The 16,238-nt window shown below is 47.3% G+C and overlaps 1 protein-coding gene and 1 long non-coding RNA gene across 5 annotated transcripts in view; one reads left to right on the plus strand and one right to left on the minus strand.

Annotated features, from left to right (window-relative positions):
• Positions 1 to 2,075, minus strand: part of ARPC1A (actin related protein 2/3 complex subunit 1A) — a 40,916-nt gene extending 38,841 nt beyond the window's left edge. Inside the window, exon 1 of one of the 2 annotated variants that reach the window (XM_031012761.3) lies at positions 1,930 to 2,075. The gene's annotated coding sequence lies outside the window, so the exon portion shown is untranslated. Of the gene's footprint in view, positions 1 to 124; positions 382 to 1,929 lie in introns of those variants that run through there. The other variant, XM_063708622.1, reaches the window with a different exon arrangement.
• A 35-nt stretch (positions 2,076 to 2,110) lies between these two features.
• LOC129534772 (uncharacterized) overlaps positions 2,111 to 16,238 on the plus strand; it is a 73,778-nt gene continuing 59,650 nt past the window's right edge. For 2 of the 3 annotated variants that reach the window (XR_010134707.1, XR_008681475.2), the window contains exons 1-2: positions 2,132 to 2,420; positions 8,490 to 8,697. This is a non-coding gene — a long non-coding RNA (uncharacterized lncRNA). Of the gene's footprint in view, positions 2,421 to 8,489; positions 8,698 to 16,238 lie in introns of all 3 variants that reach the window. The other variant, XR_010134706.1, reaches the window with a different exon arrangement.

Below are 16,238 nucleotides of genomic sequence, written 5' to 3' on the forward strand. Positions count from 1 at the left end.
AGACCGTGATTCACCTAGTTCCTAATCACTCTCATTAGCCAATCTAGCAACATCAAGTACTCCAACAAGGTCACCACACCCTCCTCAACATTCAGACAGGCTCCAGTCCAGGCACCAGCCTCACCAGCAGATCATTTTAAACTTCTTTATATAGGATCTGTTTCAGCATTGGATGAGACAACTAGATCAAAGTATCACCACTCCGCGTCCAAAATAGGAGTTTTCCGAAATGGTCCCTTCCTTTAACTGTGATTAACAGATGAACTCCAGAAGATCTCTGAATACTTTGTGGGAGAAAACAGCCATATAAGCTGGGTGTGGTGTCTCACAGCCAAAATCCCAGCACTTCGGGAGGTCGAGGTGGGAGGACAGCTTGAGCTTAGGAGCTCCAGACCAGCTTGGGCCACATATGGAGACCCTGTCTTTACAAAAAATACAAAAAAAAAAAAATTAGCCAGGCGCAGTGGCTCATGCCTGTAGTCACAGCTACTCGGGAGGCTGAGGCAGCAGAATCGCTTGAACCCAGGAGGTGGAGGTTGCAGTGAGCCGAGACCACACCACTGCACTCCAGCCTGGGTGACAGAGTGACACTCTATCTCCAAAAATAAGTAAATAAAAATAAATGAAAATTAGCCCAGTGTGGTGGCACATGCCTGTAGTCCCAGCTACTCAGGAGGCTGAGGTGGGAGGATCTGTTAAGCCCAGGAGGTCGAGGCTGCAGGAAAAAAAAAAAAAAAAAGGAAGACAACAACCACAGTTACCCACTCCCTAACAGGACAAAAACACCTTCCTGACTGATGCCCCTCCTTTGTTTTTAGATACCTGAAAACCCAGGCCCTATGTGAAACCACAAGACTAGATAAAATTGAGGAGAGAGGGCAGAACTAAGATAATCTCGGCAATTTAAGCTACGAGTTGACATAGACAGAAGGTTCCAAAGCTGCAGGAGAACAGATGGCTTTATAATCAAAGATTCTAAGCTATAACTGATTAAGTGCCTATCATGTTCCCAGCAGTGTTGTAAATACCGGGATGGGGCCAGAAACATAAATAAGGCTGACACCATTCTGGTCTTCAAGTCTGGAGGGTTGGTGTTTGGGGAGAGTGGAGGAGGTAGAAAAGGAAAGGAAGGCGGACATGCATAGAATGCCCAGAAGCAGTAATAATAGCTAATATTTATTGATCACCTACTCTCGGCCAGGAACTATTCTAAGCAATTTATGCAAATAAGCTCACTTGATTCTTAGCAAAACGGTAAGAATCTTTTTATTGCAGATGAGGAAACAGGCGCAGAGAAGCATCTTCCCAGGATCACTCAACAAAGTGGTGGTGCCAGGACTGGCATAAAAGATTCCACTAAATGAATAAGAGCGCCGAGAAGGGTGCAATTTTGACTTGGGGGAAGGCAGTACTCATGCAGGGAAATCTTAAAAGAACTCGGGAGAAGGTTTTTCTCGAGATCGAGAAGGTTCCCCAATAACCGAAGGATTGAGGGCTGCCCTAGAGAGCAGGCAAACATCCTATGGGCGCCTACTGTATGCAAGGATCGACTCTAGACACTAAAGAGATGAATAGTCCCGCGGGTCGCTCGATTACGGGAGATCCTCCTACTTGACACAATTTTAGAGACGGTGACAAATGCCCCCAGCAGAGGTGCAAGTAGGACCCTGGGGGCGCAGAAGGGGCCGTTAATTCGGGCATCGGAGGCGGCTAGGAGCTCGAACATCCTGAGAAAAGCTGCAGGGGATCCACGGAGAAAGGGGATCCCCGCCCCCTCAGGAGGCCCCGGCAGGGAGACCCGGCCCCGCCTCAGCCTCGGGGCCCCGCGGCCTAAGCCCCCGTCTCACTGCCCCCGCGGGTCCAAGTCCGGCGCCAGGCCTGGACAAGAGAGGCCGACAGGGTGAGACGCTCGCCCCTGCTGGCCGTTACCTGGGATCGGGGGAGTCCGGACGGGCTCGGAGCGGAGGATTCGCGGACTCTGGGCAGTCGACGCGAACAGGCTCCGGCGGGCGCGGGCGGAGGACGGAAGCCCAGAGGGAGCGGCTGACAGATCCCGGAAGTGAACACGGCGCCTGCGCGTTGCGGCCGCGCGGACGGTCCGCGCATGCGCACAGCTCGGGCGCGCAGTCGGGGGTTAGGCAGGGTGCAGTGGAGGAGGGTACGCTGTCCCATCGGCGTGGTACTGTCGGCGGCCCTTCAGAGGAGATGCTGCCCCACGGAACTACTGGCAAGTGCTGGCGAAGCGGCATGGGCGTCCCACTCCGTTCCTCAACCAATTTCCTCACAATCGCGAGCCGAAGTGTGGCGCTTTGGCAGTTTCGCAAGGTCTTTTGTCAGGAGATGAGTGACTGAGGATTGGGAGTCTTTGGAGCTCTTGGACCTGAAGAACGATTAAGTTTTTCTCCCTTCAGAGAGCCAAGGTCAGAGCCGGTCTACCTCAGCGCTGCTCCCTGCAGGGAGCCTCCGCCCCCGCCGTGCTCCCTCTGTGGAAAGTCCCTGAAGCCCCCCAGGAACTTTCTCGACCCTTCCTGGGGCAGAATCACTTGTTCCCTGCTCCCAAGATGGCGCCGCAGGGAAAAAAGGGTTGGGGGAACTTGGCAAGGCCCCCAATTCACAGAGGACAGAGCCTGCGCCGCAGATGCAGCCTCCAAGAAATGCCCTGATCCCCACCTGCAACCAGGCTGCTGCCCTTGAACCCTAGAAATTCTGGAGCAGCCCCAGCCCCCACAGATGGGGCTAATCGAGAGCTTTTCTTTTTTCTTTCGTTTTCTTTTTTTTTAGACAGGTTCTCAACCTGTAGCCCAGGCTGGAGTGCAGTGGCGCGATCATAGCTCACTGCAGCCTGGAACCCCTGGGCTCAAGCGATCCTCCCGCCTCAGCCCGCCGTGGAGCTGGGACTACAAGTGCACACCACCACGCCTGGCTAATTTTTATTTTTTGGTAGAGACAGGGTCTTGCTGTGTTGCTTAGGCTGGTCTTGAACTCCTGGGCTCAAGCGATCGTCCCTCTTTGGCCTCTCAAAGCCCTCAGATTACAGGTGTCAGCCACTGTGCCTGGCTAATTTTTATATTTTTTGTAAAGATGAGGTTTTCCTATGTTGTCCAGGCTGGTCTTGAACCCCTGGGCTCAAGCAGTCCTCTAGCCTCTCCTTCCCAAAGCGATGTGAGCCCCCCCCGCCGCCCCGCGCCATGCCAGGCCAACCAAGGGCTTGTCTCCTTCCCTTTGGTATTGTAAGGTGAGGTTTACGTAGGTGTACTTGTCAAACTCTCAATTTCAGACCCGCTGTGATCTTTTTGAGATGGAGTCTTGCTCTGTCGCCCAAGCTGGAGTGCAGTGGCGCGATCTCGGCTCACTGTAACCTCCGCCTCCCGGGTTCAAGCGATTCTCCTGCCGCAGCCTCCCGAGTAGCTGGGACTACAGCTGCACGCCACCATGCCCGGCTAATTTTTGTATTTTTAGTACAGACGGGGTTTTGCAATGTTGGCGACGCTGGTGTCGAACTCCTGACTTCAGGTGATCCCGCCTGCCTCAGCCTCCCAAAGTGCTAGGGTTACAGGCGTGAGCCACCATGCCCTGCCAGACCCGCTATGTTCTTTGGAGTTAGTGCAGAGTTCCCCAACTCCTTGGCTGCTGACGGGTGTTGGTCTGTTGCCTGTTAGGAACCCACTGGCACATGAGGTGAGCAGGGCGAGCCAACGAAGTGTCATCTGTATTTACAGCCGCTCCCCATCTCTGGCATTACGGCCTGAGCTCTGCCTCCTGTCGAATCAGTGGGGGCATTAGAGTCTCATAGGAAAGTGAACCCTATTGTGAACTGCATATGCGAGGGATCTAGGTTGCATGCTCATTATGAGAATCTAATGCCTGATGATCTAAAACCACCCCACCCCTCTCCCCTAGCCCCTGCCCCCTTTTCCGTGGAAAAATTGTCTTCCATGAAACCGGTCACTGGTGCCAAAAAGATTGGGGACCACTGAGTTAGTGAATCCAGCTGTTCATGGAACATCGCTTCACTGAAATTCTGATTTTAACTCTGACCTGTGGTTACAAAGTCTTTGGTCATAGGGTAATCGAGCAGATAGTGTAGAAAGATCATTGTAAATTCATTACCCTCTCCAAGAGACAGCTTGGGAAAGGGAGGACAGCAGGTGTGGAAAGCAGGGATTCCTTGTGTGTCTGCAAGTTACTTGAACCAATTCCCAAGTATGTAGAGGAGTTTATGAAGATCCCACCTCTTTACAAGGAACACTTACTGCTTTGATGGAATTTATAATCTGGGTAGATGAGAGTAACACATGCAAATTAATACCAGACTTTATGATAAGTGACAAGAAATGTTAGCCCCAGAAAAAAATAACAGATATTTACTATTATTAATCTCTGGTTCTGATTTGAAATAGTATTTTGCAGTTTAGCCTAACCAAAGCTTACCATTTGATGCATTTCACTTTTTTTTTTTTTTTTTTTTGAGATGGAGTCTCACTCTGTCACCCAGGCTGGAGTGCAATAGTGCGATCTTGGCTCACTGCAACCTCTGCCTCCCAGGTTCAAGCGATTCTCCTGCCTCAGGCTCCTGAGTAGCTGGGATTACAGGCGCACGCCACCATGCACAGCTGATTTTTGTATTTTTAGTAGAGACAAGGTTTCACCATGTTGGTCAGGCTCGTCTCGAACTCCTGACCTCATGATCCTCCCGCCTCGGCCTCCCAAAGTGCTGGGATTACAGGCGTGAGCCACCACACCTGGCCCACTTCATATTTTATGAGTCATTCCAGATGGTAGAATCTTAGCTCTAAGCGGGGCTCTTCTGTAATTGAAGAAAAAGAAAAATTTTGACACTTGAGGATTTTTTTTGTTTTGTTTTGTTATGCGACAGTGTCTGGCTCTGTCACCGAGGCTGGAGTGCAGTGGCGTGATCTCAGCTCACTGCAACCTCCACCTCCGTGGTTCAACCGGTTCTCATGCCTCAGCCTCCTGAGTAGCTGGGATTACAGGCGCGCGCCACCACACCTAGCTAATTATTGTATTTTTAGTAAAGATGGGATTTTGCCATGTTGGCCAGGCTGGTTTTGAACTCTTGGCCTCAAGTGATCCACACACCTTAGCCTCCTAAAGTGCTGGGATCACAGGCATGAGCCACCACGCCTGGCCTGAAATCTGAGGGTTTTGATACAAGACAGGGAGGGTTGGGGGGCTGGCCACCTGCTCTGGCCTTACTGGTTATACCATCGTGCCCTGCTATAAAAGCCAACCATCAGGGTTCTAAGGAGGGTGAGTTACTTTTAATGTTTGTTTTTAAGGCATGTGTGATGTAGTATCCAAAATGCAGACTCAACCTTTTAAAAAATTAGTATCATGGGTGAGGGGCAGCTGTCTGGGCTGGTGGTACGTGGGTAAAAGGATTTACCAAGACAGTTGTAGATAAAGGCAGATTTGTTAGAGAAAGTAGGAAGGTACGAGAAGGCAACAGGCAGAATCAGCAGAAGAGCAGCCAACTGCAAAGAAAGGCTTGCTGGGGATTTTATGGACTAGTGTTTATGCTGTAATTGTTGGGCGCAGGAAGATTGTGAGTTATTTGCAGAGGAGGGCTGTGTGTCTGGACCATAAAGAATGGCAGACTTGTAGTTTACCTGCTTCTTTTTGCTTCCCCCTGCTCCCACCATCCTGACTCCTTTTCCCTAATTAGACTTAACAATTAGTGCCAGGGAAGGTGGTAGAAGTGGGCAATGGAAGAGAGGGAGGGGTTGGACACTACCGTGGGCTGATTTTGTTTGCTTTGCTGATTGGATTGGAATTGGAATTGAGTTGAATTAGAATTTGGTCAAGATTCAAGGCATCAAATATTTAATAAATACTCACCAAGTGCCAATTATTGTGTTAATAAGAGTAGAGTAAGATCCTTCTGTTCTCAAGTAACTTAGAGATTAGGATATGACCAGTCCACAAAATATTTTATCTTATTTTTAGACCAGGGATGCTGCTAAAATAATTTTAAATAAAAGGAAATGCACAATAACTTGAATCTGGAAGGTCCTGGTTAACATTCGTTGAATGAAAGTGCAAATGAATGAAAGAAAACAATTTGGATGTCAAAGGACACAGAGGTTACTGCTAGTTGAGAATGGAAGGTGGGGCTTATATAGACACATCAGGAACATAATCCATCATAGTTTAGGAAGGTTACATGTTTGTAAAGGCGTAAGGATTTCCTTCTCAGGAGAGCTGATTTAATAACTGGAATGTGGAGTTGGAGAGTAAGAAGATTGTTTCTTGCTTGTTGTGCCAACAGCTGAAATGGTGAACAATTACTGCAGATCTTCCAATAATGCCTGCCATCTAGTCACCAAAAAAACTGTTGGAAATACTGAATCAATGCCAATAAAAGCTATAAACAAACAAAAGGACAAAACTATTAATGCATATTGTGTGTTATTAGTTAACAATAATCCTTATGCTTTAGATATTGTCCTAATTGCTGGGTATGGTCCCAGTGAGGAAAACTTCCTATGGAAAGGATTTTGTAGAGTTCAATACAGGTGAACTGAAAAGTGCATGTGGATTTTTCCACTGCTCACTCAGTTCATTTCCATAGGACAGAGATGGGACCAGTCACGGGATGTCTAGGGGCACAGGGTAGTCTCAGGTGGTGTGTATAAATAACATATTATCACAAATACCATACTTGTAAGACAATCATACAAGCAGACTTGGGAATTCCCTGTGTTACTTACCTAATTTAATAAGTGAAATCTGTAACCCATGAACCTGTAAATCTCCTCAAGGCCAGAGCCACTTAGACATTTTGTTACCGACACATTTTTCCATGTTATGCAAGCTTAGATTATTTTAATAAAATCATTCTGGAGCCATCTAGCACCCTCATCCACCAGTCATTTCATTAGCACAGAGAGAGACACATCACTCCAGAGATTGCAAAGGTCTTAAAAGCTCCTGTGTGAGGAACTGGGAGCTAAGACCAAATATTATAACGAAAGATGTTTCAGTTACTGATGGACAAGTACAAGGTGTGTGGGAAGGGGCACAGAGCTTCCATATCCTCTGGGCACACCACCCTCCCAGCACCACCACGTGTTCTCTAACCCAGATGCTCTCCAAACCTCATCATTTAAGGTTTTTATGGATGTTCTGTAATGTAGGCATGATTGATTAAATCACTGGCCATTGGTAATTGAAATAAATCTCCAGCTGCTCTCATACCTGGAGGTGGAGGGGTGGGACTGAAAATTCCTACCCTCTAATCACAGAGTTGGTTCCTCTGGCAATTAGTTTTGTTCTGGACCCATCTAGCACCCTCATCCACCAGTCATCTCATTAGCATACAAAAAGACACCACTCCAGAGATTCCAAGGGGCTTAAAAGCTCCTACGTGAGGAACTGGGAGCTAAGACCAAATATTATAACAAAAGACGTTAGGCTGGGCACGGTGGTTCACAGCCTGTAATCCAGGCACTTTGGGAGGCTGAGGTGGGTGGATCACCTGAGGTCAGGCATTCGAGACTAGCCTGGCTGACCCGGCAAAACCCTGTCTCTACTAAAAATACAAAGATTAGCCTGGCATGGTGGCAGGCGCCTGTAATCCCAGCTACTCGGAAAGCTGAGGCAGGAGAATCGCTTGAACTGGAGATGCAGAGGTTGCAGTGAGCCGAGATCGCCCCACTGCACTCCAGCCTGGGGGATACAATGAGACTGTCTCAAAAAAAAAAAAAAAAAAAAAGGATGTTCCTCTCACCCCTATTATATAGGATAGTATAACAATTTTAAAAGCTCTGTGTCAGAAACAAAATAGATATTTCTTTTTTTGTTTTTTGAGATGGAGTCTCGCTCTGTCTCCCAGGCTGGAGTGCAGTGGCATGATCTCGGCTCATTGCAACGTCCGCCTCCCAGGTTCAAGCGATTCTCTTGCCTTAGCCTCCCGAGTAGCTGGGACTATAGGCGTGTGTCATCATGCCCAGCTAATTTTTTGTATTTTTAGTAGAGATGGGATTTCTCCATGTCGGCCAGGGGGGTCTCGAACGCCTGACCTCAAGCGATCCACCTTGGCTTCCCAAAGTGCTGGGATTACAGGTGTGAGCCACTGTGCCCGGCCTATATTTCTTATTATGTCACACTTGGATCATTTTATGTGTCAACTTGACTAGGCCACAGGGTGCCCAGATATTTGGTCAAACAGGATTCTGGGTGTTTCTGTGAGGATACTTTTGGGTGAGGTTGACTTTTAGATCAGTAGATTGAATAAAGCAGATTGGCCTCCCTAATGTGGGTGGGCCTCATCCAATCAGTTGAAGGCTTGAATAGAACAAAAGGCTGACCCTTTCCTGAGTAAGAGAATATTCTCCTTCCTGATGGCTTTTTTTTTTCTCAGTCCTGGAGCCAATCCAAGATCAATTGTTGCACTTAATTTTTGTTTCTTTAGTCTGATCTGGAACAGATCTTCACCTCAGTGTTTCTTTTTTTTTTTTTTTTTTTAGAGATGGGGTCTTGCTGTATTGCCCAGGGTGGAGTGCAGTGGCTATTCACAGGTGTGATCATAGCTACTATAGCCTCAAACCCTGGTTTCAAGTGAGTCCTTTGAACTAGAACATTGGCCTTTTCTGGTTCTGCAGAAGCTTCCAGCCTTCAGATTTGAACTGGGACACTGGCTCTGCAGATTTTGGACTTGCCAGCCTTCATAATTGTGTGAGTCAATTTTCCATCTCTTTATATCTCTATCTAATATCTCCTATTTGTTCTGTTTCTCTGGAGAATCCTGACTAGTATAACAGGTATTTCCTAAGACTCCCCAACCTTGGAGGGCCCCAGACCCCTGGAAGGCTGTCAAAAGTACTGCTTAGGGCTGGATGTGGTGGCTCACACCTGTAATCCCAGCACTTTGGGAGGTCGAGGTGGGCGGATCACCTGAGATCAGGAGTTCAAGACCAGCCTGGCCAACATGGTGAAACCCTGTATCTACTGAAAATACAAAAATTAGCTGGGCGTGGTGGCGCACACCTGTAATTCCAGCTACTCCAGAGGCTGAGGCAGGAGAATCTCTTGAACCTGGGAAGTGGAGGTTGCAGTGAGCTGAGATGGCACCATTGCACTCCAGCCTGGGTGACAGAGCGAGACTCCTTCTCAAAAAATAAAAAATAAAAACAAGTACTGTTTAGGCTCTCAGCCACCTGTTCTGGAATCACCAAGTAGCCCTTGGGGTAAAACAGTCCTACTGATGGGCTCACTGTCTTACATACTCTGTTCTCTTGGACATTGACCTGGTAGGAATTTACTACCTCATTAGTGCTCTCTTATCTTTGAGTAGATATTTTGTATATTTTGCCCACTTTTCTAATTATCACTAATGGGAGGGTTGTCTGTTGCCCCAGTGCTCCATTATCAGAATCATTCGGCAAGTAGCCATTAAAAAAAAAATCCCATTTGTCCATTTCAGTTTGCTAAATCTTGTTGCATTTAATTATCTATCTTTAACTCACTATTATGTTGTTGTTTGCTTTACTGTACATGTTAGTTGCAGGTTGGGGAGGATATCTAATTCTCATTCAATAGAGCGCATATCATTGTGTACTATTGCAAACGTAATCACCATGGAGTTCATTAAGTGTTAAATAATTAGATAATTCATGTTTAAATGTTTATATTATGCAGAAATGTTTGGAGGATTGTTTTATAGATGTTTGAGAGGGTTTTAGTGATATTTGGAGAAACTGGAGTTTCTGCACAGGCCAGGAATACAATTCCTATTTTCTCATTTAAAATAACTTCATATGGGCTTATTTAATCTGAGAATTGTTTTCAGGAATGAATTAACCTGGGAGGATCGTAGTTCTAATTGTAGCATATAGTGTACCTCTGTTTTGCATGCTTATATCACAAACGTATTTGTAGGCTTCTTACCATATCACGCTCCCAAGGAAGATGTTGACAAAAGCCTCGTAATCCCCCACCTGGAGAGAAGTTAACCAATAGAAGAGTGTCTCTAGGAGGAGATTTAAAGTGGTAGAAAATCGCAAGTCTAATGGTTATTTTTATAGGAACCCTGAATGAAATAGCTGGTTTGCTCATGAGCGTAACCATTCTTGCTTGATTCTTACTTCTGCACCCAGATCTTAAGTGCAAGTGAGCCCAAGAATATGGGCCCATCCACACCTGCCCTCTAGGTGATCTCACAAGCTCTTGGTTTCAGCCACCACCCATAGACTGCCAACCTGCAGATCTGCGTCTTAGTTTGTTCCTGACCCCTGTTAATTCATACTGCTCCTGAGAGTCTCCACCTGGTGTCTCATCACCTCCCACCTCAGTTCAATTGATGTCAAACCTGATGTTTGCCTCTGCTCCCCACCTCAGATTCTGCTCTCCTCTACCTCTCAGACCAAGGTATCATCATCCACCACAGATTGATTAATGGCCCCCAGGAAGTTAGTTACCAAGTCATAGCACCTCCACCTCCTATGTATTTCTTTTTTTCCTTAAAAACTTTCAAACCTACAGAAAAGTTGCAAAATATGTGAGAATAATGAATATCAATATACCTGTTTCCTTAAATTTACCACTTGTGAACATTTTGTCACATTTGCTTTCTCTCTTTCTCATATATATATATATAATATGTGTATCTGTGTAATAGTAATAGTGATATAATTATTTGTTGAGTCATTTTGTAAGTCACAGACATGAGACTCTTCACTCCTCATACTTCAGTATGTATCTCTGGAGAACACGGAACTTCTCTTTTACAACTGTAATACAATTAAATTTAGGACATTTAACATTAATTCAATGTTATTTACTATAATAATAAATATGTTAGTTACAAATCTTAATATAGCAAATTAATATGTTAGTTATAAGTTTATATTCAAATTTCACTTGTGCCAATAATGCCTTTTTTTACTTAAAAAAAAATTTTTTTTTCATTTTTTGGACAGTCTTGCTCTGTTGCCCAGGCTGGAGTGCAGTGGTGCAATCGCAGCTCACTGCAACCTCTGCCTCCAGGGTTCAAGCGATTCTCGTGCCTCAACCACCTGAGTAACTGGGATTACAGTTGCAGGCCACTATGCCTGGCTAATTTTTGTATTTTTAGTAGAGATGGAACTTCACCATGTTGCCCAGGCTGGTCTCAAACTCCTGGACTCAAGTGATCTGCCTGCATCAGGCACCCAAAGTGCTGGGATCACAGGTGTGAGCCACTGTGCCTGGTCAATAATGTCCTTTCTAGCTTTTTTTTTTTTCCCCGCAATCCTGGAGCCAATCTGAGATCAATTGTTGCACTTAGTTCTTATCTTTCTTTAGTCTAATCTGGAACAGTTCTTCACCTCAGTCTTTGTTTTTTTGAGATGGGGTCTTGCTGTGTTGCTCAGGGTAGAGTGCAGTGGCTATTCACAGGTGCGATCATAGCTACCACAGCCTTGAACTCCTGGGCCCAAGTGACCCTGCCTCAGCCTCCCAAGTATCCCAAGTAGCTAGGACTAGAGACAAGGTCCTCAGCCTTTTTTTTTGTTTTTGGCTTTTGTGAAATTGGGAGTCTTTTTTTTTTTTTTGAAACAAAGTCTTGCTCTGTCACCCAGGCTGGAGTGCAGTGGTGCAATCTCGGCTCACTACAACCTCCGCCTCCTGGGTTCAAGCGATTCAAGCCTTCTGAGTAGCTAGGATTATAGGCGTGTGCCACCACACCTGGCTAATTTTTGTATTTTTAATAGAGACGGGGGTTTCACCATGTTGGTCAGGCTGGTCTTGAACTCCTGACCTCGTGATCTGCCCGCCTCAGCTTTCCAAAGTGCTGGGATTACAGGCATGAGCCACGGCACCTGGGGAGTTGGAGTTGGGAGACTTAAACAGCCCACACCAGTTGTTTTCTAGAATGTTGGAGTTGGGAGTCTTAAATAGCCCACACCAGTTATTTTCTAGAATGTTCCTTGATGGAGGTGGACACCTTAATCAAGTGATCAAAGTTGACATCACGAACAGAGTTTAGGTTGACATCATGTATCTTCCAGTGTGCTGCAGTAGGTGAGATACAACTTCACCTACATTATATACAGGACCTGAATCGGATCATGAGGAAACCATCAGACACATCTCTTTCACCCTTAGAATAAAGTCTGCACTCCATAACAAGTCACAGAGGTCTCTGTGGTCTATCACCTTTGTCTCTGACCACGTCGTCTATGTGGTAGACACTGGCTGCCCACACAACACCTTTCCCTACTTGGCTTCCCTACTTTTGTTCTGGTGGCTTTCAGGGAAGCTAGGCCCTCCCCAAGTCCAGGGAGTGAACCACGATTGGTCCACGTCTAATACAGCAAGCCCATTCCCACTTGCCACTAATTGGTTTTGGGATGGCCGTGTGCCATCAATTTCTGCCAATCAACACTCACAAGTTCGTTTCATGGGGAGCTTCTGGAAAAAAATGTACTCCTTGATAAAAGGATGGCAAGTTCAGGCCGGGCACGGTGGCTCACGCCTGTAATCCCAGCACTTTGGAGGCCGAGGCAGGCGGATCACAAGGTCAGGAGATCGAGACCATCCTGGCTAACACGGTGAAACCCCGTCTCTACTAAAAATACAAAAAAATTAGCCGGGTGTGGTGGCGGGCGCCTGTAGTCCCAGCTACTCGGGGGGGCTGAGGCAGGAGAATGGCGTGAACCCGGGAGGTGGAGCTTGCAGTGAGCCGAGATCGTGCCACTGCACTCCAGCCTGGGCACAGAGGGAGACTCCGTCTCAAAAAAAAAAAAAAAAAGAGATGGTAAGTTCTCGGCTCACTGCAAGCTCCGCCTCCTTGGTTCATGCCATTCTCCTGCCTCAGCCTCATGAGTAGTTGGGACTACAGACACCCGCCACCATGCCTGGCTAGTTTTTTGTATTTTTAGTAGTGATGGGGTTTCACCGCATTAGCCAGGATGGTCTTGATCTCCTGACCTCATGATCCGCCCACCTCAGCCTCCCAAAGTGCTGGGATTACAGGGATGAACCACAGCGCCCAGCCCTTATCTTTTTACTAGCTTAAACATGGCAGGGGAGGATATGATGCCTAACGCTGTTGGCAATCACCTTGACAGGCCCAAGGATGCTGCAGGATGGAAAGGTGGAGACCTGGCGCTTTCACACCGCACTCATTCTGAAACCATCTGCCGGGGCGGGGTGGGGTGTGTGTGTGTGTGATTGTTAAATGTCTCTGCCACGTATGCCATTGTTGGCTCAGTGTGCTGCCACCTGCAGCCAAGCACACTCTTAGCTGACACACCCTACCTACCTCCTCCTGCTCTCCCACTCTTCTTCCCACAAGCCCTCTCTCCCCTGGATGCCTAACTCCTACTCACCCTTAAGCTTCAGCAGAGACATGACTTCTTCCAGACACATTCCTTTATCCTCCAAGACTGGGCCGAGTGCCTCTCCTGTAGCACCCTGTACCTACTCCTACAGGAGCCTTTCTGATCACCAGACCTAATTCCCATAATGCATTTCTCCCTCTAGTCTGGTTACTTTATTGCTGCCTTATTTAAAGTTGGTTTTTAAAAACATCTGTAGGCCAGGCACAGTGGCTCACACCTGTAATCCCACCACTTTGGGAGGCGGAGGCGGGCATGTCACCTGAGATCAGGAGTTCGAGACCAGCCTGGGCAACATGGTGAAACTAAATCTCTCTAAAAATCTCTACTAAAAATACAAAAATTAGCCAGGTGTGGTGGTGGGCACCTGTAATCCCAGCTACTTGGGAGGCTGAGGCTTGAGAATCACTTGGACCTGGGAGGTGGAGGTTGCAGTGAGCTGAGATTGTGCCATTGTACTCCAGCCTGGGCAACAAGAGCAAAACTCCGTCTCAAAAAAACAAAAACAAACAAAAAACATCTGTAGAGGGAAGTTTTATGGAAGTATTACTGCAAAGCTACAGAACACATTTTTTATTAGCCTAAGCCAGGGCTCAGGAAGAAGTGGAAAGAAGAGTCCCTTATAATAGCTGACAGGTTGCCTTTTAGCCTTTGATTCAACCATAACTCAAAGTTGACCTTTTCATGACAAATCCCTAGCCAGAGGACAAGTGTTGAAGTCCTACGGAATGCTAGGAGAAACTGGGCAAGTGTCTAATTGCAAAGTCACACTGCCGGGAAAGTGGAACCTGTATCTGTCTGACTGCAGAGGGTACAGATTTGACTTATGTGATTATAGAGGTGAAGGCTGGAGCAAAGTAAGGGCAAAATGCAGGGACATACATTCTCATTCAATATTAAGTGGGACTTTTTGACCATGATCATTAGTCAAAACTGGAATGGGGCCGGGCACAATGGCTCACACCTGTAATCCCAGCACTTTGGGATGCCAAGGTGGGAGAATCACTTGAGCCCAGGAGTTCAAAGCTAGTCTGGGCAACATAGTGAGACCCCATCTCTACAAAAAACAAAAAAAATCAGCTGGGTGTGGTGGTGTGCACCTGTAGTCCAAGTTACTTAGGAGGCTGAGATGGGAGGGTCCCTTGAACCTGGGAGATTGAGGCTGCAGTGAGCTATCACACCACTGCACTCCAGTCTGGGCAACAGAGTAAGACCCTGGTTTTGGTTTTGTTTTGTCTCAAAACAAAACTAAAAACTGGAATGGGCTGCCTTTTTTCACTGGGAAGGTTCACGTAGAAGTTGGATTATCATTTTTTTCAGGGATATTATGGGGGGGAATCCCCAGCTGCTTCAGAATTGGTCTAGATGCCCTTTAAATGCCCCTTCCAGCCCTAGAATTTTGTAATACACAATTCTAAGATTCTGTGATTTGGTGTCTCCCGGGAAATCCACACGCAGCAGTTAGAGGCCCTGCCACCAGAGGGCAGTGTTATCACATTTGGTCCAATTGCATAGAAGGAACCAAAGTTCCCTCCAGGGCTCCGACTAGAGAACGCCCAGTTGTTTATTTTTTTGAGATAGGGTCTCGCTTTGTCACCTAGGCTGGAGTGCAATGATGCAATCAGAGCTCACTGCAGCCTTGACCTCCTGGGCTCAAGTGATCCTCCTTCAGGCTCCCAAGTAACCGGGACTACAGGCGTGCACCACCATGGTTGGCTAATTTTTACATTTTTTGTAGAGACAGGGTCTCAATATGTTGCCCAGGTTGGTCTTGAATTCCTGGCCTCAAGTGATCCTCCTGCCTCGGCCCCCCAAAGTTCTGGAATCACAGGAATGAACCACCTTGCCCAGCCGAGAGTGCCAAGTTCAGAACTATCACAGGGGTGATGTGCCCTTGTGTGAAGGTGGAGAGGGACCCACCAAAGAAGTAGGGTTCCTCTCTCCACCACCCCAGACAGTGATTTCTGCCTGCCAACAGATTGGAGAGAGGTCAGAATGCTGGAAGACACGCCATTCCCAGAGAGCCAGTGTGTTCTGAGGGCTGGGAACTGGCAGGGAGCCCTCCCTCATGGCGCTGCCCCCACCACAGCTCTCCAAAGACTAGGAGGGCAAGGAAAGGAAAGGGTCGAGGAGTATTAGAAGATCACAACGGAAACCCTGCCACAGGAGGGAGGGTTGACAGACTCAGGAATGTTCAGCCTAGAGAAGAGAAAAATTGTAGGGACCTATCTTGAGAACTGACTTCCATGAAGGTTGTTCTGTAGGGCTTTGGATAGAAACACCAGGTCAGCGGCCGGGGCCAGTGGCTCATGCCTGTAATCCCAGCACTTTGGGTGGCTGAGGTGGGGGGATCACCTGAGGTCAGGAGTTTGAGTCCAGCCTGGCCAACATGGTGAAACCCCGTTTCTACTAAAAATACAAAAATTAGCCAGGCATGGTGGTGCATGTCTGTAATCCCAGCTACTTGGGGGGCTGAGGCAGGAGAACTGCTTGAACCCGGGAGGCGGAGGTTGCAGTGAGCCGAGATCGCGCCATTGCATTCCAGCCTGGGTGACAGAGTGAGACTGTCTCAAAAAAATTTAAAAAAGAAAGAAATAGCAGGTCAGCATGCAGATGCCACCGGGGGGCAGGTCTCATCTGGATTGAAGGAAGAACTTTCTGGCAATGTCAGGAAGGACACTACCCTGGGAGGCAGCTCATTCTTTCATTTACTCTATATGTGTTTACTATGTGCACACTTCAGCCCTGGTAGTCTCTAGTTGCTGAGGATATAGTAGTGAACAAAACAGCTAACTGCCTGCCCTCACGGAGCTGACCCACTGGTGTCTGGACATCCTGGGAGATGAGGTGGAACGTGCAGGGGCCATGTGGAGCATTAGATTGGATGGACTTGACCTG

Source organism: Gorilla gorilla, chromosome 6 (genome assembly GCF_029281585.2).
Source record: "Gorilla gorilla gorilla isolate KB3781 chromosome 6, NHGRI_mGorGor1-v2.1_pri, whole genome shotgun sequence".
Classification (NCBI taxonomy): domain Eukaryota; kingdom Metazoa; phylum Chordata; class Mammalia; order Primates; family Hominidae; genus Gorilla; species Gorilla gorilla.